The sequence below is a fragment of the Triturus cristatus genome, chromosome 3_1 (genome assembly GCF_964204655.1).
Source record: "Triturus cristatus chromosome 3_1, aTriCri1.1, whole genome shotgun sequence".
Taxonomy (NCBI): Eukaryota; Metazoa; Chordata; class Amphibia; order Caudata; family Salamandridae; genus Triturus; species Triturus cristatus.
Window position 1 is genome coordinate 522,384,168 of NC_140583.1, and position 17,615 is coordinate 522,401,782.

The 17,615-nt window shown below is 47.9% G+C and overlaps 1 protein-coding gene across 1 annotated transcript in view; it reads left to right on the forward strand.

Annotated features, from left to right (window-relative positions):
- Positions 1 to 17,615, forward strand: part of LOC146860530 (uncharacterized) — a 421,554-nt gene that overhangs the window by 249,467 nt on the left and 154,472 nt on the right. The gene's annotated exons all lie outside the window — the stretch shown is intronic.

Consider the following 17,615-nt stretch of genomic DNA (forward strand, 5'->3'; position numbering starts at 1 on the left):
CCGCAGCTTAGCTAATGCCACCCTATGCCTCCCCGGACCCCAGACCAGCGAGACCAGCAGTGCATCCAACTCTCGAAAGATCCAAGCGGGGTATACCACCGGGATGTTGATGAAATGATAAAGCAAGCGAGGCAGCATCACCATTTTAGATATCGCTACCCGTCCCGCGACTGTAATAGGCAAGGTATTCCAAAACGAAATTTGGGAACATATAGAAGAGATTGTGCGCACTATATTGCCTGCTATGACATCTGGCACGGATCGAAAGATATTAATTCCCAAGTACCTAAAAGTAACCGGTGCCACCCTGAAGGACAAGGGCCCAAAACGGAGCTCCTGAGCCATAAGTGCGCCACCGAAGGAATAGGCCACGGATTTGGAAGCATTGAGGTGCAATCCGGATATCTCCCCGAAGTGAAGAAAAAGAGCTGCCACTTCCCTCATGTCGGCCTGGAGATCACGAAAGTACAGCAGCATGTCGTCTGCGTAAAGCGAGACTGAATGCAGGGCACCCTCCATCGGAATGCCATGAGGGACCATGGCCCGCCTAAGGTTTTGGGCCAACGGCTCAAGCGCCAAAACAAACAATATAGCGATAATGGGCAACCCTGGCGCGTACCTCGAAAGATGGGGTAGGCTGAAGAGATTATCGAGCCTGTCTTCGCCCTGGCTGTGGGGGCGGTGTAGAGCAGCTGAATCCAGGCACATAGTTCTGGGGGAACGCCCATTTTAGCCAACACTTCAAGCATATAAGACCAACTTAGAGTATCGAAGGCCTGCGATATATCCAAGGATAGACACCCTGCTCCCGCCGGCCGGGGCCCGGGGCCCGGAGGCGTGCAAGATGGCGTGAAAGCACCGAAGATTCAGCGATGTACTCCGCCGTGGGACAAAGCTGCATTGGTCCGTATGGATCAACCGCGAAAGGAGCGGGAGAAGGCGGTTAGCAAGAAGTTTACTAAGAATTTTATATTCTGTATTAAGGATCGATAGAGGCTGGTAGGATGATACATCTAAAGGATCTTTATCTGGCTTTAAGAGGGATGTGACAATCGCCTCCCGAGTGGTAGGTGGCAGCCTCCCCTCAGCGAGTGATGTCATAAAGAGTTGAAGTAGTTTGGGGATCAATAGAGGAGAGAAAGTGGAGTAAAATTCGATGGGCAGTCCATCAGAGCCAGGGGTCTTCCCGCGGGCTAAGGACTTAATAGCTACTCTGATCTCGGCCAAAGTAATCAACGCTTTTAAGTCGTGGATTTCTGCTGCAGAGAGCACCGGCAAGTTCGCCTGTGCCAGAAACTCAGCCACAGCATCCACGTCTGGCGATGGAGGCGCCCCATAGAGCGTCTCGTAATGGGTCCGAAACGCCAAGTTTATTCCCAATTGGGTCTGGACTTGTCCGTGTTGTGCGGTATTAATAGCCAGGATGGGAGTAGGGCAGGTTGGGGGGGCAATTAGCCGCGCCAGTAATGGGCCCGCCATATCCGCCTCTGAGTGCGTGCGCTGAGTGTACGCCCTGTAATCCAATAAGCGGAGCCGCTCTAGAGCCTCCGCGTACTTTACTCTGGCCGTCTGTAAGGAGTCCTTAGCCTGCTCGTCCAGTTGGGCATCCACTTCATGTTCCTGCAGCGTAGCCTCCAGTTCCGTTAGGTCCAGGATCACTTCCCTACGGGCCCCCACCACGGAGCTCAGGGACACCCCCCGCATAGACACCTTAAAGGCTTCCCATTCTATGGAACGTGTCGAGGCAGTGCCTTCGTTGTCAGTAAAGTATGTATTGATCGCCTTTTGCAAGGTGTCACGGAAGACCTGGTCTTCCAATTGAAGGGGTTGCATCCTCCAAGTCGGTATCGGTGCTGGGGATCGGCCCCACTGAAGGCATAATTCGATAGGGTTGTGATCGGATAGGGTTTTGCCCAAGTAAGTGCAGTGGGGGACCACATAGGACAAAGACGGCGAGCCTAAGAAGTAATCCAGGTGTGTGTGCAAGTGATGGGGATAAGAATAAAAGGAATATTCCCTATCAGTCGGGTGCTGCGATCTCCAAAAATCTAGCAAACCCCAACCCCGTGCTCACTGACCCAAGGCCGCGGCTCGGGTCCGTGCAGCAGTACCAGCCAAGGGAGGGTGAGATCGATCTAGCTCAACATCGAAAACAGCATTCAAATCTCCACCAAGCAACCATGGACAATCACTCCAGTCAGGCAAGGCCACGGAAACCCGGGATAGGAATTGTGCGTGATCCACATTAGGGGTGTACAAAGAGCCCAGCACTACCGGCGAGCCATCTAATAGGCCCCGTAACAGCACATACCTACCCATATCATCAATCCGGCTCTCCAATATGGAAAAGGGGACTCCCGCCCGGAGCCATATTGCAGCCCCTCTAGAAAAGGCGGAGTATGAGGTGGCATAGAATTGACCCCTCCAACGTTTTTGCAATTTCAGGGATTCGGCATGGATCAGGTGAGTTTCTTGAAAACACACTATTTGAGCCTTACGGCGGTGCAACTGGGCCACTACCCGGTGGCGTTTCTGCCCCTCACATTCCAGGATATGAAGACATATGACCTTGGGACTGTCATCGTGTCAGGAGAAAGTCACTCCTCCCCACCAGCCCATAACCCCCCCTCACCCCACCCCCATCCCACTGCCCCTCCCCCAACCCCCTACCTCTCAGACCGTGTGGCAAACCGATAAACAAAAACTTTGCTACCCAATACTGGGTCCAACGCCCCAACTGCGTCCGGCCAAACTGTAAACGAATCATAACTACAGAACGTGAACCAGTGTTATCGCCTAGTGGGGGAGAAGGGTATCGTCTCACTGAGTTATCAGTAGCGTGTACAAATTGTGGAAGCGCCCAAGACAGGGCAGGCCGGGGGACTACCCATACATGAAAGGATTACACACTATGGTCCAATGGCCCACTAAGGTAAACAAAATACATAGGAGATCCCACCGCCAAACGGTGAGGGGGTGTACACTCCCGAGCACCCCTCCAGAGAACAAGCCCCACAATAAAGAGAAGAAGTCTGAATGTCAGTCCTGGAGGCTATCTAGGGGGTCTTTGCTCAGGTGAGTGGAATCCGACGGGAATAGTGCCACGCTTCCATCTGTGTCAGAGTCTAGGGAAGTACCCAAGGAGGGGCTAGTGCTGATCGGAGGCCGGGTGGAGCGAAAGGAGGAGGCCGAGCACAGTGCCTCGCGCTGGCCCTCACGGATTTGGTGCTGCGGCAGAACGCCGGAGGACGTGCTCTGCGTCAGCATAGTCTTTTTTCGCCTTCAGGGGAGTCGCTGCGATTGCGGCACTGAAGAGTCCAGCCTCCGAGCCGGGAGAACCTCCGGGAAGTTTCGGTCCATCCAGTCCCATGCACTGTCCGGTGTGTCGAAAAAGATAGTCCTCTGTTGATGGATCACCTTCAATTTGGCCGGGAAAAGGAGTGCAAAGGGGAGGCCCGCAGCTCAGACCCACGCCTTCACCTCCATGAAGGAGAAGCGCTTTCGCTGGACTGCCTGTGTATAGTCTGGGAAGATGAGGACGGTGGCGTTGTCTACACTGAGTGGGCCCCTGTCTCGGGCAGCTTGTAGTAGGTGATCGCGATCCCTATAATTGAGGATACGTGCTAGAATAGGGCGGGGGTTGTGTCCCGGCGGAGGTCGTCTCGCAGGGACGCAATGCGCTCTTTCCACAGTTAAGTGGGGGGAGAGACCAGTAGGGGCCACCACCATTCTCAGCCAATTTTCAATGTGAGTCGTGGGGTTCGGGCCTCCCACGCCCTCCGGGTATCCCACTATCCAGAGATTGTTGCGGCGCACGCGCCCTTCCGCATCGTCAGCCCGCGCCTGTAGGGCATCGATCTGCTGGCGCATGAGGGTAAGCTGTTCGGTATGAGTCGCTACCTGGGATATCAATGGCTCCACCGTCTGGTTTGTGTGCCGCACCTTGTCTTCCAGCTTCTTGTGGTCGTCTTTCAGGAGGTTCAGGTCTACAGAGATCACTCCCTGTTGGCCTTCCAACGCCGAACGAGTGTCTCTGATCTCTTTGGGGATCACATCCAATTTGTCCGGGGATGGAGAAGGCAGCCCCATGGTTGTTGACGGGTCCAGGCGGTCACCTGCGCAGTCCGGGGGAGGTGACACAGTGCTCTCACCAGGCTGCCGCACAGGTATCTTTGGTCTGACCCTACCCATTTCGTCGCCAAGGTGGGAAGGAGGCAACAATCTGGGAAGGCCGGGCGTATTCGTGAGGAGTCCCGCCCCAGGAGCTATGCCCCCCGATAGGCAGAGGGAAGAGCACTGCACCCTGATGCGCACCTCCGCAGCCGCCCGCAGATCAGGCACAAGTCACCGCAAGGCGAGCAGGCCAACAAGCAGACATGGTGCTCTAGTACGTAGGGAAAGGTAGGGAAAGAGCCGCTCAGCAGAATGCTAGTCCATCCAGGGTCCCCAAAGTTTCACTGATATTAGGGCTTCTCTATGGCACCACCAATACTGCTCTCCCCCAGGCAGGGTCGCAGGCGCCAACCACAGACGAATGTCCCAGCAAGCAGCTCGCCAATACTGGTCTGTCGGCCCGCCACCGGTATGTGGCGCGAAGAAAGCCGTCGATTCGAGGCCTGCCGCCGCTGGCGCCGTCACTACGCGTCACCTCCCACTGCAGCACCGCTCCGACACTCAGCACAGCATTGTCGGCCAAGTGGGTGTCAACCCACGGATTTCAGGGCCGCCACGGTAGCCTCCAACGCTGTCAGTAGCCACCCGGCAGGTGGCTAGCCCCAGGCACCTCCAGTATCACCAGGGGGAAACCAGCAGTCACATCCGCCTGCAGGCGAGCAGCGGAGCCCGGGGGCCCTCCCTGCGGGCCACTCAGACACAGCAGTCCTCCAGATCTAACCCCAGTCACCAGGGGCTCACCCAGGGCCTCCGGACCTCCGCCAACGAACCGTGGCGCGAAGAGGCTCCAGGGCCAGCACTCCTCCACTGCCGCCGCCGCCTAGCACGCTTGTCCAGGTACTCAGCGCTCTCGAGGGCACATCGGTCCGGGCGGGCCGGTCAGGCCGAACATCGTGTCATGGCAGGATGAGGCCCAGGGCGGGCGCAGGCACACTGGGCACACCAGCCGGCACCCGGGGAAGCACCCCCAGGAATCCGCAGATAATCAGCAGGAGGGCACAGCAGAGCCGCCCGCAGGGGGGCCCGGGTCACCCAGGACCGATCGCCAGCCGTCCTCCATCAGGCCGCAGCCGGGAGGTCAAGTGCGCTCCGCTGCCGCACGTCTCCGCACGTCGGCCGGGCCCCCGCCGCACCACAGCGCCGCGGCTGCAGCCCACCTCCTCTCTGCTAGGCCTGGATTGGCGCGAAGCCGGTGACAGCGCCACAGCCGGCGGCGGCTACCCGCGTAGCAGCTGCGGGAACACCAAATCAGCTCACCGGCCTCCAGAAACAGCGCCTGGGAGTTGGACACTGACACAGCCCAGAGAAATGCGGCAGCGTGCAGGATACTGGAGCCCCCGGCCCGGAGCTCGTCTAACAGACGTCCGCCATCATCGGCTGCTAACCACGTCCCTCGACACATCGCCCTTCTAGCGCCTTTTTTTTCGATAATGCACTGCTGTGCAGGAAGAATTTCTACACACCACCGCCGTGAGGCCAAAGAATCGACGCAACACCTGACAGCGGCTGAAAAACCCGCTGCACGCCAAGTCCAGTGCACCGACCTCCAAAGTCCGAGATCACTGCACCAACTCCAACACAGGCCCTGCTGTATGGCTGAAAGAATCGATGCATCACGGGACCACAGCTGAAGCAAACGATACAGTGCCTGTTTGCCGCCGCCGCATTGGCAGCCAGCGCATCCCGGATTTCCACTCATCGCATCTGTGCGTCAAGTTTTCCGATGCATAACCCACAGACCAGAACAGTTTTGAAATCAATACATCACTTCCCCCTGCGGTCTGGATTCGGCGCATCACTTCTCCTGCGTGCAGCAGAAATGTCACATTGCCTCCCCAAGTACTCAGGAACTGACGCACAGCTGTGTTTTTCGACGCTTCCGTTCTCTGCGGCTGTTTGACCTAGTGAATTTTGATGCATCTGAAGGTACATTGTGTAAAATCATGCATCCATAGATTTCTATGGACAGAGTTGCTTGAAACCTTTTAAAAGTCATATTTTGAATTGTGTATGTTGGATATTTGTTGTTTTGGTCTTGTTTGGTTCCGATAAAGATACTTTATTTTTCTAAACTGGCATGGTGCCCATTTGTAGTGTTTTCACTGTGTTATTATGTGTCTAGATGCAAATACCTTAGACATTGCCTCTGGGATAAGCCTATCTGCTCGTGCCAAGCTACCAAGGGGGTGAGCAGGGGTTATCTAAAGTGTGTAACTTCCTTATCCTGACTAGAAGCAAGGTTCCCTACTTGGACAAGGTGCATACCTCTGCTAACTAGATACCCCTATTTCTAACAAGTAATATACATTGAGAACAGTTGAGTGCTCCCTCTTAGATGTTTCACTACTTGTTTTGCTGTGGCACCAGAGCTCTGAGGTTCACATTGCACCTTATTGTATGGTTGTTTTTTAATGTCACGCTGTAGTAGAGGGGTCCAATTTCGTTTCATGCATTAGGGCCCATGGCAGCCATATCTATCTATCTATCTATCTATCTATCTATCTATCTATCTATCTATCTATCTATCTATCTATCTATCTATCTATCTATCTATCTATCTATCTATCTATCTATCTATCTATCTATCTATCTATCTATCTATCTGTCTGTCTGTCTGTCTGTCTGTCTGTCTGTCTGTCTGTCTGTCTGTCTGTCTGTCTGTCTGTCTGTCAAATTACTCAATATTACAATGATATAATAAACAAATAGCCCAAGAAGTTGAAATCAGTGATGAAACAATATGCACTATGTTCCGTTTTAGTACATGGATAGATCAACGATTTTAGCCCAATGGTATAATTTATGTTCATAAGCCATTTAGAAATATGAGCAGCTTTGCATTTAGGATTTTGGATTGTACGTATAGAAATTTTATTTGAAAACATGGTAGATGATGATGGCAAGGCTTCTAAAATGGGACCTGCCAGTCCCTCTGATCTGAAGTTGTATTTTTAGATAAATGAACAATAAAAAATAAGTAAATAAGTGAAGTGCCTATTATATTGTTTTAAACTGGGTTTCCGGTTTATACAGTCCTTTAAATGGAAAAATAAAAGTGCAGGTACTCACTCTCTCAAATTAAAGAAGTGCAGGTGCTCAGTACCAGACAGATCCTGCCCCTTTAAAGCATTGGGTTCATATGTGACCCATGGAACTCTGCCATTGTCTGCTTTACAAGGACTATCCTGTTTTGAGCATGGGACAAATTCAGCCACAATACATTTGTTGGTTAGAAACTACAAGACAAGTCAGGGCAAGATTAACATAGTCTCTGCCAATGTCTAATTTAGTCAGGTTTTGACATAACTGGCATTATGCTTTTTAAATATCTTATATTATTTTGGAAGATAAACGGACATTTTATGTAGCTATACAGAGACTGAATGGCAAATTCTTATGTCAACAGAAGTTCCAATGCTGTGCAACATAGTACACATTGAGTAGATTGGCAGCATTTTATGTGATTTTATAGTCCCATATTAAATTAACAAATGCAGCATACTATAGACTTATTATATCTGTCATGGAAAAATGCAAAATCAATTGTCACAATGATTCCAAGTCTTAATTTGGGGTTTACAATAGAGCTGTGATATGCAGCGCCTTCATATCGGTGCTTCTCTGTATTAAGAATATTTGAATTTTAAAGCAACATTAAGAATTGAAGATGTATGCTTAACATGATGATCACATTTTAGAGAATATGGCATGTAATGCCTCCAGTCCTCACTCCCCTGAGCAACCTTAATGTTATGCACCACATACAAATATATGCATTTTCCTGAAAGCAGTAGTTCGCTAAATATTACATTATTATTCTAGGAAACAGTAGACAGAGAAGTGACCACTCCTTGTTCCATGAAATGGAACTGTGAACTTAAGTACACAGACAGATGACATTGGAGGTTATACTTACCTAGAAGGTACATTTAATAATGTAAAAATATAATTGTTAATATGCATGTAATAATAGTTAAACGTTCCTCATAGAGGCATCATTTATATATGTATAGCTGAATTATTTTTTTTATTCATGGTGGCTCTTGGGAAGAAATATATCTAAAAGAAAGACTAAGCGTTACAGTAATATTCTTGAAAGATGTACATCACATACACTGTTTTCTGTAATAGGTGTGGATGAGTGATATACTGTATTCTCCAAAATATTAACAATCATAATCAATATTCAGTAGCCCTTTTCTTTCTGGTGCTCATTGAACCTTTTTCCTACAGCCCGAGCAATATTGAAATTGAATTAGGATGCTTACTTGTAACATGACTATTAAGTAATTGATATTGTAATATTTATTAGTTTGTGTTTGCTCAATGAGGCTGTCTCTTTATAACCAGTTTTCTGTGGTTATATTTGTTGTGTTGGATTTTAACATAATAATTATAGATATGTCTTTTGTTTTAAATTAAAAAACAAGTGTTGCTGTATGTATCTAAGATGTATATCTATAATATGCATGTTGTGTATAGCATGACAATAGATCACCATGCATATCGTTTCATCAGTGATTTGAGTTTCTTGGCCTTTCTGTTTACTATATCATTGCAATATTCTGTAACTTGAGGGAGTGCTAAGTTTTATTATATAAAACTAATGTGAAAAACAACCTCTTTGTGTTGTCTTCAATTAAACATCGTGGTGGTTAATCCTCTTTACTTGTCCATAATTGCTTTGAGTTTGGACGGTAATCGGTAAAAATGATATGTGGAGTTCTCTAAAGTGCCTTAACAACCATTTGTAAATCAATGTTAGGTTTGGTGAGAGTGATAATCCTTGTGGAATCCCACACATTAAGCAAGAGTCATACATCTGAATGAATCAAGTTTAAGAAAATGTCTATTTTGAGACAGAATGGACTGGAAGTAGTAGAGTTATGTGACCTCTATTCCTAATATGGTTGAAAGGATATTGAAGAATGTTGATTGGCACACAGTATCAAATGCTGCTGACAGGTTGGGTACCACTAGTAAGCAAGCACAGCCTTCTTCTAAATTTTTGAGGCTGTCGTCTAAGACTTGTAGAGGGGCTGGTTCAGTACTGTGTTTATCTCTGAATCCTGACTGAGTCTTTCTGAGAAGTTTGTTGTCAGAATGTGTTCATAAGCTGACAGGTTGCTACTATTTCAATGATTTTACCAGTGAACAGTAGAACAGTCACTGGTCTTAAATTTAGTAGATTTTCTGGGACAAAGTTTGGTTTCTTCAGAAGTTGGGGATCTGTCCTAATCTCAGAGCACTCAAGATGGAATCATCTGGTAAAGATACGTTTAATATTTTAAGGAGTACTGGTAGAATTTTTATGAATATGTCTTGATTAGGATAGCTCGCTGAGATTCTTCTAAGTTTGACGGTGGGTTGATGTGCATTAAATCTTGTGAAGGCCTCCTACATTCAGGATTTAGAAGAATGACCATTCAGATTGAGATATTCCTGTAATATATCGCAGGTGTCGCCGTATACCAGTGTTATTATGAATCTTTTGCGTTTTGCTCTCAAAGAATTCTGCTATCTTCTCTGCCTTGTCTCCTGAACATGGAATTCATTGTGGTTGGATAGGGTAGGAGTAAGCGCTTCATCAAATAGGGCCCTTGATCTTTTGATTGCTTCTTTGATTTTATTTTTGTAGTAATAACCTTTAGTTTTGTTCACTGGGTCAATAGATTTCTTCCTTTGTTTCTACATCTGACTAACCTCATTTAATAAAGATCGCATTCAGGCCATCAATTTGGGGCCTTTTCGATCCAAATTTAAAGAAAACAGCTGTGGCATTCCACAGGTATCCACCATGAGCTCATACTTAACATGTGTGTTGCATACAGCTCAGACAGCATCAGCAGTTTGTCCTCCATCTTGGCCTCCTTCACTCAGGAAGTCAGGAAGTGTTTGTCGGCAGTATCCACCCCACTACTTCAGGTTCACCCCTTGGCCAAGCCCTGTCAGAGCTGCTAAGGTGATATCACCTTCATTGACTCCCCTACATATGGTACTTTACAAATCTTTTCTCAGTATTGGCATAATATTGTATCGTGGAAATAAAGCCCTGATACCCCCCTTTTGAAAAAGTCCAATGCCGACCCCACTGTTATTGTAAAATACACTCCCACTTCGATCCTACCTATGGTCACCACAATCAAGGAAAGTTTTGTCAACAGCGAACCCTTTAATTTCATTAGGGAATATAACCTCTTAATTTTTTTTTCATCCTGGGTTCTGATCCAGTCATAGCACTGAAACCATTTGTGTCTCTGAATGCAACAATATCTGGATGATCCTGGACTCTGGATGTGCAGTGACCCTTATTTTACAAGGTCTCTCAGCCTTTGACAGGGTATCCCACACTACCATCTACATTGTTTGTGGGATATCAGTGTCAGAGGCCTTGCCTATGCCTGGCTATCCTCATTCCTTAAAGATCTTAATCAGGCCATTCATCTGGACTGTTTTCGATCCAAATTTAAAGAAAACAGCTGTGACGTTACACAGGAATCCTCCCTGAGACCAACACTTTTTAAAGTAAACAAGAAACCTCTTACTGAGCACATTGAGTCCTTTGGCCGTACATTGATGACTCACAGATCACCCAGAGTCTTAATGGCGACCTGATGAGTCTTCAAATTAATTTTCAAAATTATATTTGCTCAGTGGATGGGCTCCAGTTCTTTCAAGCTCAATTGTGACAAGACAAAGGATATTGTTTATGGGAATCCCTTGATCGGATTAACAATTTTTGGCTTAACCTGCTTCTTCCTGCTTGCAATCTAGGTGTTATCTTCGATCAACAACTTACTTTCGAATCCCATAAAAACAAACTTACTTCGACCTGCTTGATGATGATGAAAGTGTTCAAAACGCTGCCTTCTTCTGAAGACGAAGAAAACCTAGGTTCAGGCTCTCATTATTGCCAGGCTAGACACCTGTAATATCCTTTTTCTATGGCTGCCAGGTTACCTGTTGAACGGACTTTAATTGATTTAAAATTTGACCACAATTTTCATTCTGGGCCTTAGAAACTGTGCCCACATTTCTTCTCACTTGGCTTCTCTTCATTGGCTTCTTATTAATAAATGCTGCATATTTAAGGACCTCTGTCTCTTTCAGAAAACCATCCACAGCCCTTGTTTACACTTTTCTCAATGTGCACTCCTACCAGGTATTTACACTCCAGTACATCTTATTTCGTGTAAGGTCCCAAATAGAACAATCATTAGAAAAGCCATTAGATCTCGTCTATGCTAAAAGTTAGTGGAGTGGGATGGAATGGGTTAGAGGGGAGTGGGGTAGACTTGGATAGAGTGAAGTAGGGCAGAATGGGGTATATTAGGGTAGATTGTAGTGGAGTAAAGTGGGGCAGAGTGGGTGAAGAGTGAGGTAGATTGGAGTGGCATAGAGTGGGGTAGATTGGAAGCTGAGTTGGGTAGATTGGAGTGGAGTGGGGTGGAGTAGGAAGATTGGATTGGGGTCAATTGGAGTGCGGTGTATTGGAGTAGATTGGAGGGAGTAGAGTGGGGTAGATTAAAATTGAATGGGTTAGATTAAAGTGGGGTGAGATGGAGTGGGGTAGATTGGTTTGGGGTAGATTGGGGTGGAGTGGGGTAGATTGAAGTAGAGTGGGGTAGTTTGAAGTAGAGTGGGGTAGATTAAAGTAGAGTGGGGTAGATTGGGATAGAGTTGGATGGGACAGGTTGGAGTGGAGTGGGGTAGATTGGTGTAGATTGGAGTTGGGATAGATTGGAGAGGGGTAGAGTGGATTGGGTAGATTGGGGCAGATTGGAGTATAGTGGGGTAGATTGGGGAAGAGTGCAGTGGGGTGGATTGTGGTTCATTGGAGTGGTGTGGGTTTGATTTTTGTGGAGTGGGGTCGTTTGGGGTGGAATGGAGTGGGGTAGATTAGGGTGCATTGGGATCGATTGGAGTAGATTGGAATGGAGTGGTGTAGATAGAAGTGGGGTGGATTGGGAGGGTTGGAGTAGGGTAGATTGACATGGACTAGGGTAGATTGGAGTGGCTTGGGGTAGATTGGAGTGGAGTGGTGTAGATTAGGGGAGACTGGACTGGGCTAGATTAGTGTGGGGAAGTTTGGAGTGGCGCAGATTGGGGTGGTTTGGAACTAGATAGATTGGAGTGTGGTAAAGAGGAATGGAGTAGAGAGAGGTGGTGTAGAGTGGGATGGGGTGGAGTGGGGTAGATTCTGGTAGAGTGGTGTAGATTGAAGTAAAGTAGATCGAGGTAGGGTAGAGTGTGGTGGGTTGGGGTAGATTGGGGTGGAGTGGGGTAGACTGAACTGGAGTGGATTGGAATGGAGTGGGTTAGATCGGAGTAGGGTACATTTGAGTGTAATGTAGTAGATTGGAGTGGGGTAGTTTGGAGTGTGGTATATCGAGGTAGACTGGAGTGGGGGAGTTTGGAGTGGGTTAAATGGGGTTGGAGTGGGATAGATTGTTGTAGACTGGAGTGGGTTGGATTGTAGGAGAGTAGATAGGAATTGGGTACATTGGAATGGAGTGGGGTAGATTGGAGTAGAGTGGGGTAGATTGGAGTGGGGTAAACTTTGGTAGATTGGAATGGGGTGGTTTGCAGAGGAGTGGGATAGATTGGAGTGTGGTAGACTGGAGTAGAGTGGAGTGGTGTAGATTGTAGTGGGGTCGAGATTGTAGTGGAGTGGAGTAGATTGGAGTAGGGTGAGTAGATTTGGGTGAGTGGGTTGGACTGGGATAGATTGGAGTTGAGTGTGTTGGGGTAGATTGGAGTGGGGTGGGTTGGGGTAGATTGGAGTTCAGTGGAGCGGGGTAGAATGGTATTGAGTGTGGTAGATTGGAATGAAGTGGAGTGGGGTAGATTGGGGTAGAGTGGGGTTGATTGGAGTAGATTGGAGTGGGGTAGATTGGAAGGATTAGAATTGGGTAGATTGGATTGGAGTGGGGAAGATTGGGGTAGATTTGAGTGGAGTGGAGTAGAGTGGGGTAGATTGAAGTGGAGTGGTGTAGATTAGGGTAGATTGGAGTGGGATAGATTAGAGTAGGATAGTTTGGAGTGGGGTAAATTGATATGAAGTAGATTGAAGTGGGGTAAATTGGAGTGGGGTGTAGGGGAGTGGTGTGGATTGGGTGGATTGGAATGGGGTAATTTAGATTGGAGTGGGGATTTTACGGGTAGGGTAGAGTGGGGTAGATTGGAGTGCGGTCGGTTGCTGTAAATTGGTGTGGGGTAGAATAGATTTGAGTGGAGTAAATTTGAGTGGAGTCTAGTGGAGAAGATTGGAGTGGAGTGGTATAGATTGGGAGGCAGTTGGTTGGATTGGGGTATATTGGAGTAGGGTAGATCGCAGTGGATTGGAATGGATTGGAGTAGGTTGGGATAGGTTGGAGTGGCGTGTACTGGGGTAGGTTAGATTGTAGTAGGGTGGGATAGGTTGGAGTGGGGTGTAGTGGAATAGATTGGGGTGGGGTGTAGTGGTGTAGATTGGGATAAATTGTGGTGATATGGTGTAGACTGGATTAGACTGGGGTAGTTTGGAGTGGGGTAGATTGGGGTAGATTGACCTAGGGTAGAATGGGGTGAGGAGGGTAGATTGGGGTGCAGTGGAGTGGAGTGGGGTGTATTGGATTGGGGTGGAGTGGAGTGGGGTTAGATTGGAGTGCAGTGAGGTAGATTTCAGTGCAGCGTGGTAGATTGGAGCGAAGTGGAGTGGGTTAGATTGGAGATGAGAGAAGTAGATTTGGGTGGAGTTTGGTAGAATGGGGCAGATTGGAGTGGAGTGGGGTAGATTTGAGTGTAGTAGATTGGGGTAGATTGTATTGAAGTGGAGTGTAATAGATTAGAGTGGAGTGGATTGGGGTAGGCTGAGTGTAGTGGGGTAGATTGGAGTGGAGTAGGGTAGATTGGAATAGGTGGAGTGGGGTAAAAGGTGTCGAGTGGGGGGCATAGAGTAGAGTGGAGTAGAATGACATGTTGTGGAGGAGCATTGATAGGAGTTGAGTGGAGGAGGTTAGATTGAAGTGAGGTAGATTGGAGTGGAGTAGGTTGCGGTAGATTGTAGTGAAATTAAGTGAGATAGATTAGAGTGGAGTGGATTGGGGTAGACTGGAGTGGAGTGGGGTAGGTTTGGGTATATAGTAGTGGAGTGGGGTAGATTGGGATAGATTGAAGTGGAGTGGGGTAAGTGGTGTGGAGTGGAGGGGCATAGAGTAGAGCGGAGTAGAGTGCATGTCGTGGATAAGCATGTTATAGAGTGGTGTGGCGTGTCGTAGAGTTTCTTAGAGTGGAGTGGCATGCCATAGAGTGGAGTTTTGTACAATGGAGTGGCGTGGCGTAGAGTGAAAGCGCATAGAGTGGAGAAGAGTGTTGTAGAGTGGGTGGTGTAAAGTAGAATGGCATAATGTGGAGTATGTCTGGCACAGTGCCGTTACAAACAACACATTTTCAATTGAAATGATCATTACATTTCCACAGACATACAGTTTTACTTCGCACAAATTATAATGTGTAGAAATGTCATCATCTAGTGTATTGATGTATTTTAATCGTATTCAAATATTTGTTTCCACCACACTTCAGAATTACAAAAAATATGTGCTTCATTTATACTTTCCTAATTCTGATATATTCTGAAGTATCAGCACAGTTCATTTTTGTTGCGTACTAGAAAAATTAACATCCTAGAGCTTCTCCTCTCAGGTGTGCACCTAGCAGGACTGGAACACACATTCTCTCAATTTGAAGTCAGAGGAAAGAAAGTGAACACCACGTCCCCTCGAATGACGAAGCTTGACATTTGACCTCTGTCTTTTAATGCACAGCTAATGTTATAAGACAAGAACTAGATTTAAAGGCCTACAAGAGATGCTCCACTGGAAGATGAACTCAAGCTGAATAGACTAAAGCAAATAAAGCCAGCAAATAGAAAGCAAGCAACTATGAGTTACAAACCACAAACCCCATAGTAAGCAATGGGCGAAATTCATTCCCAGCGAAGCTTCCAGAATGCCCACAAGAAATCATTAGCAAACCAAACAGCTGCACTGTCTGTTAGGCTTTGACCTCAAAAGATGCCGATGGGCAATTGTGCCATCATAGTGATCATGGCTAAGGCCTGGAATACGCTTCCCCATTACCTCAAATCTAAGAATATGAAATTCAGACTGCACAAATTACTGAAAACTCATGTCTTCAACAGCTTCTGACGCCTTCAATGCTAGCGCCAGAATACCCTTTCCCTGGATATTTGTGAGCTTCATAAACTGAAATGCAAATACAAATTGCAAGCTTACTCTCATGGCTTTTTTGAGTTTGCCTTTCTACCACTTAAGCTAAATAATTAATTGTAATTCTTTATTTATACCATATGAAGATCCAATAGCATTTCTGAGCTCAACATTTAATCTTCTTTTTTTTTAAGATTGGTACGCTAGCGCTCAGGAGGCATTTATTAACTTACAATTTTGCTTCTGTAATGTAGCAAAAAAATAAGATTTATGACAAAGTGGAGGGAAACATGACAACGGGTACGGGTGAAGAGAGAAAGCTTCGGTAGTAAGGAAAGAGCTAGAGAGGAATGAGCGAGAGTGAGAGACAGAAACACAAAGGAGAAAAGTAATGATGTAGCCTTACGGCTAGAGCGGTCGACCTCGGACTTGGGAAACCGGGTTTGAGTCTCGGCAACGACGCTCAACATCCTGTGATTCTGGGCAAATCACTTAATCTCCCCGTGCCTAACAAAAAATAATGTGTTCATCTGTAACGAAACTGGTGCTCATGTAAAGTGTTCTGATACCCGATGTCTCGGGTCTAGTTCACGTTATATAAAACTGAAAAAAAAACCAAAACAAAAAAATGAAGGCACAGAAGGAGGAAAGGGAAGAGAGACTAACATAAAGGAATTGGAAATGTATTGTTGTGTTTGTAGCAAATTTCAGATTTTTCAGAGGATCTGAAATGGTTCCTAGGGTATCATGGGAAAACACAAGATGCAGAGCTTGTCCATGAGAAGCTTCACATGCAGGGGCAAAACAGCAAGGCCAGTGGCCAGTCCAAGGTGCACAGTGAGTCCACGAGAAGCTCCACAGGCAGGGGGCACACAGCAGTGAACGACAAGGCCAGTGGGCAGGACAAAGTGCAGACTGAGTCCATGAGAAGCTGCACAGGCAGGGGCAAAACAGCAAGGCCAGTGGCCAGTCCGAGGTGCACAGTGAGTCCATGAGAAGCTGCACAGGCAGGGGGCACACAGCAGTAAACAACAAGGACAGTGGGCAGGACAAAGTGCAGAGTGAGTCCATGAGAAGCTGCACAGGCAGGGGCAAAACAGTAAGGCCAGTGGCCAGTCCGAGGTGCACAGTGAGTCCATGAGAAGCTGCACAGGCACGGGGCACACAGCAGTGAACGACAAGGCCAGTGGGCAGGACAAAGTGCAGACTGAGTCCATGAGACGCTGCACAGGGAATGTGTGCGACTGTACCATTCCATGGTCAGCAACACAGTCAGGGGGCAACAATGTGCAGTACAGGCCCACCTGTGTGAGAGACAGGTGTGTGAGGGTAACTACCAAACTACCACTCAGACTTGGCTGTCAGGCGGACTGGGAGCTGGCTGTGTCTCGGGAACTGTCGGGGCACTTGACCGGAGAGAGAGCGGAACAGCTGAGGTACAGCTATCAGTAGCTTGGCAAGCTGGAGGGCTGCTTGGACCAGGTGGTGTAGTGGCACGTGGAGGTGGAGTCACGCAGATGGGAGACACGGTGTGGCTGGGAGATTGTGGAGGGGTGCCCTTCCACTTCTTGGGGATCCTAAATGGCTTGACTGACTGTGGTTCAATGAGAAGTGATGTGGGCACAACAGGCACACTCACCACCACAGCTGCAGCAGGTGCAGGCGCTGGCAGGCCCTCTGGTGATGTGCTGGACCCAGGGAACGCTTTGCCTGGCTTCGCCTCTGCCCCCCCTGGAGCTGGACTGTGAGTATGTGCCTGTTGCAGGGCAGACGTCACTGTTGATGACAAAGCCTGGACTCTCCGGTGCAGCCCACCCACGTCTGAATGTATGCCCTGCATGAAAGCAACCACCTGGGCCAATTTCTTGTCGTGGTCAATGAAGGCATTGAGGAGAGCTGTCTGGCCTACACACAGCTGGCGCAAAAGGTCCACAGACTCAGCACTGATGGCAGCAGGGGGGTACAGCGGCAGGGTCAGCGGTGCCAGGGGTGAAGGACACTCTTCCCCTCTTACTGAGGCAGACATGGGCAGCACCAGAGGAAGTGGCTGGGATGGTGGGCACTGGCTGAAGTGTGGTGGAAGTTGATGCAGAGTCCCCATTCCCTTTGCCCTCCAACATGGATGCATCCCCGCTGGCATCGGATGATGTGGTGCTTTGCGTTTCAGGCTGGGATTCCACCAGCAGACTCCTTTCCCCCTCTGAGGCGCTGGTAACATCTGTGTCACTG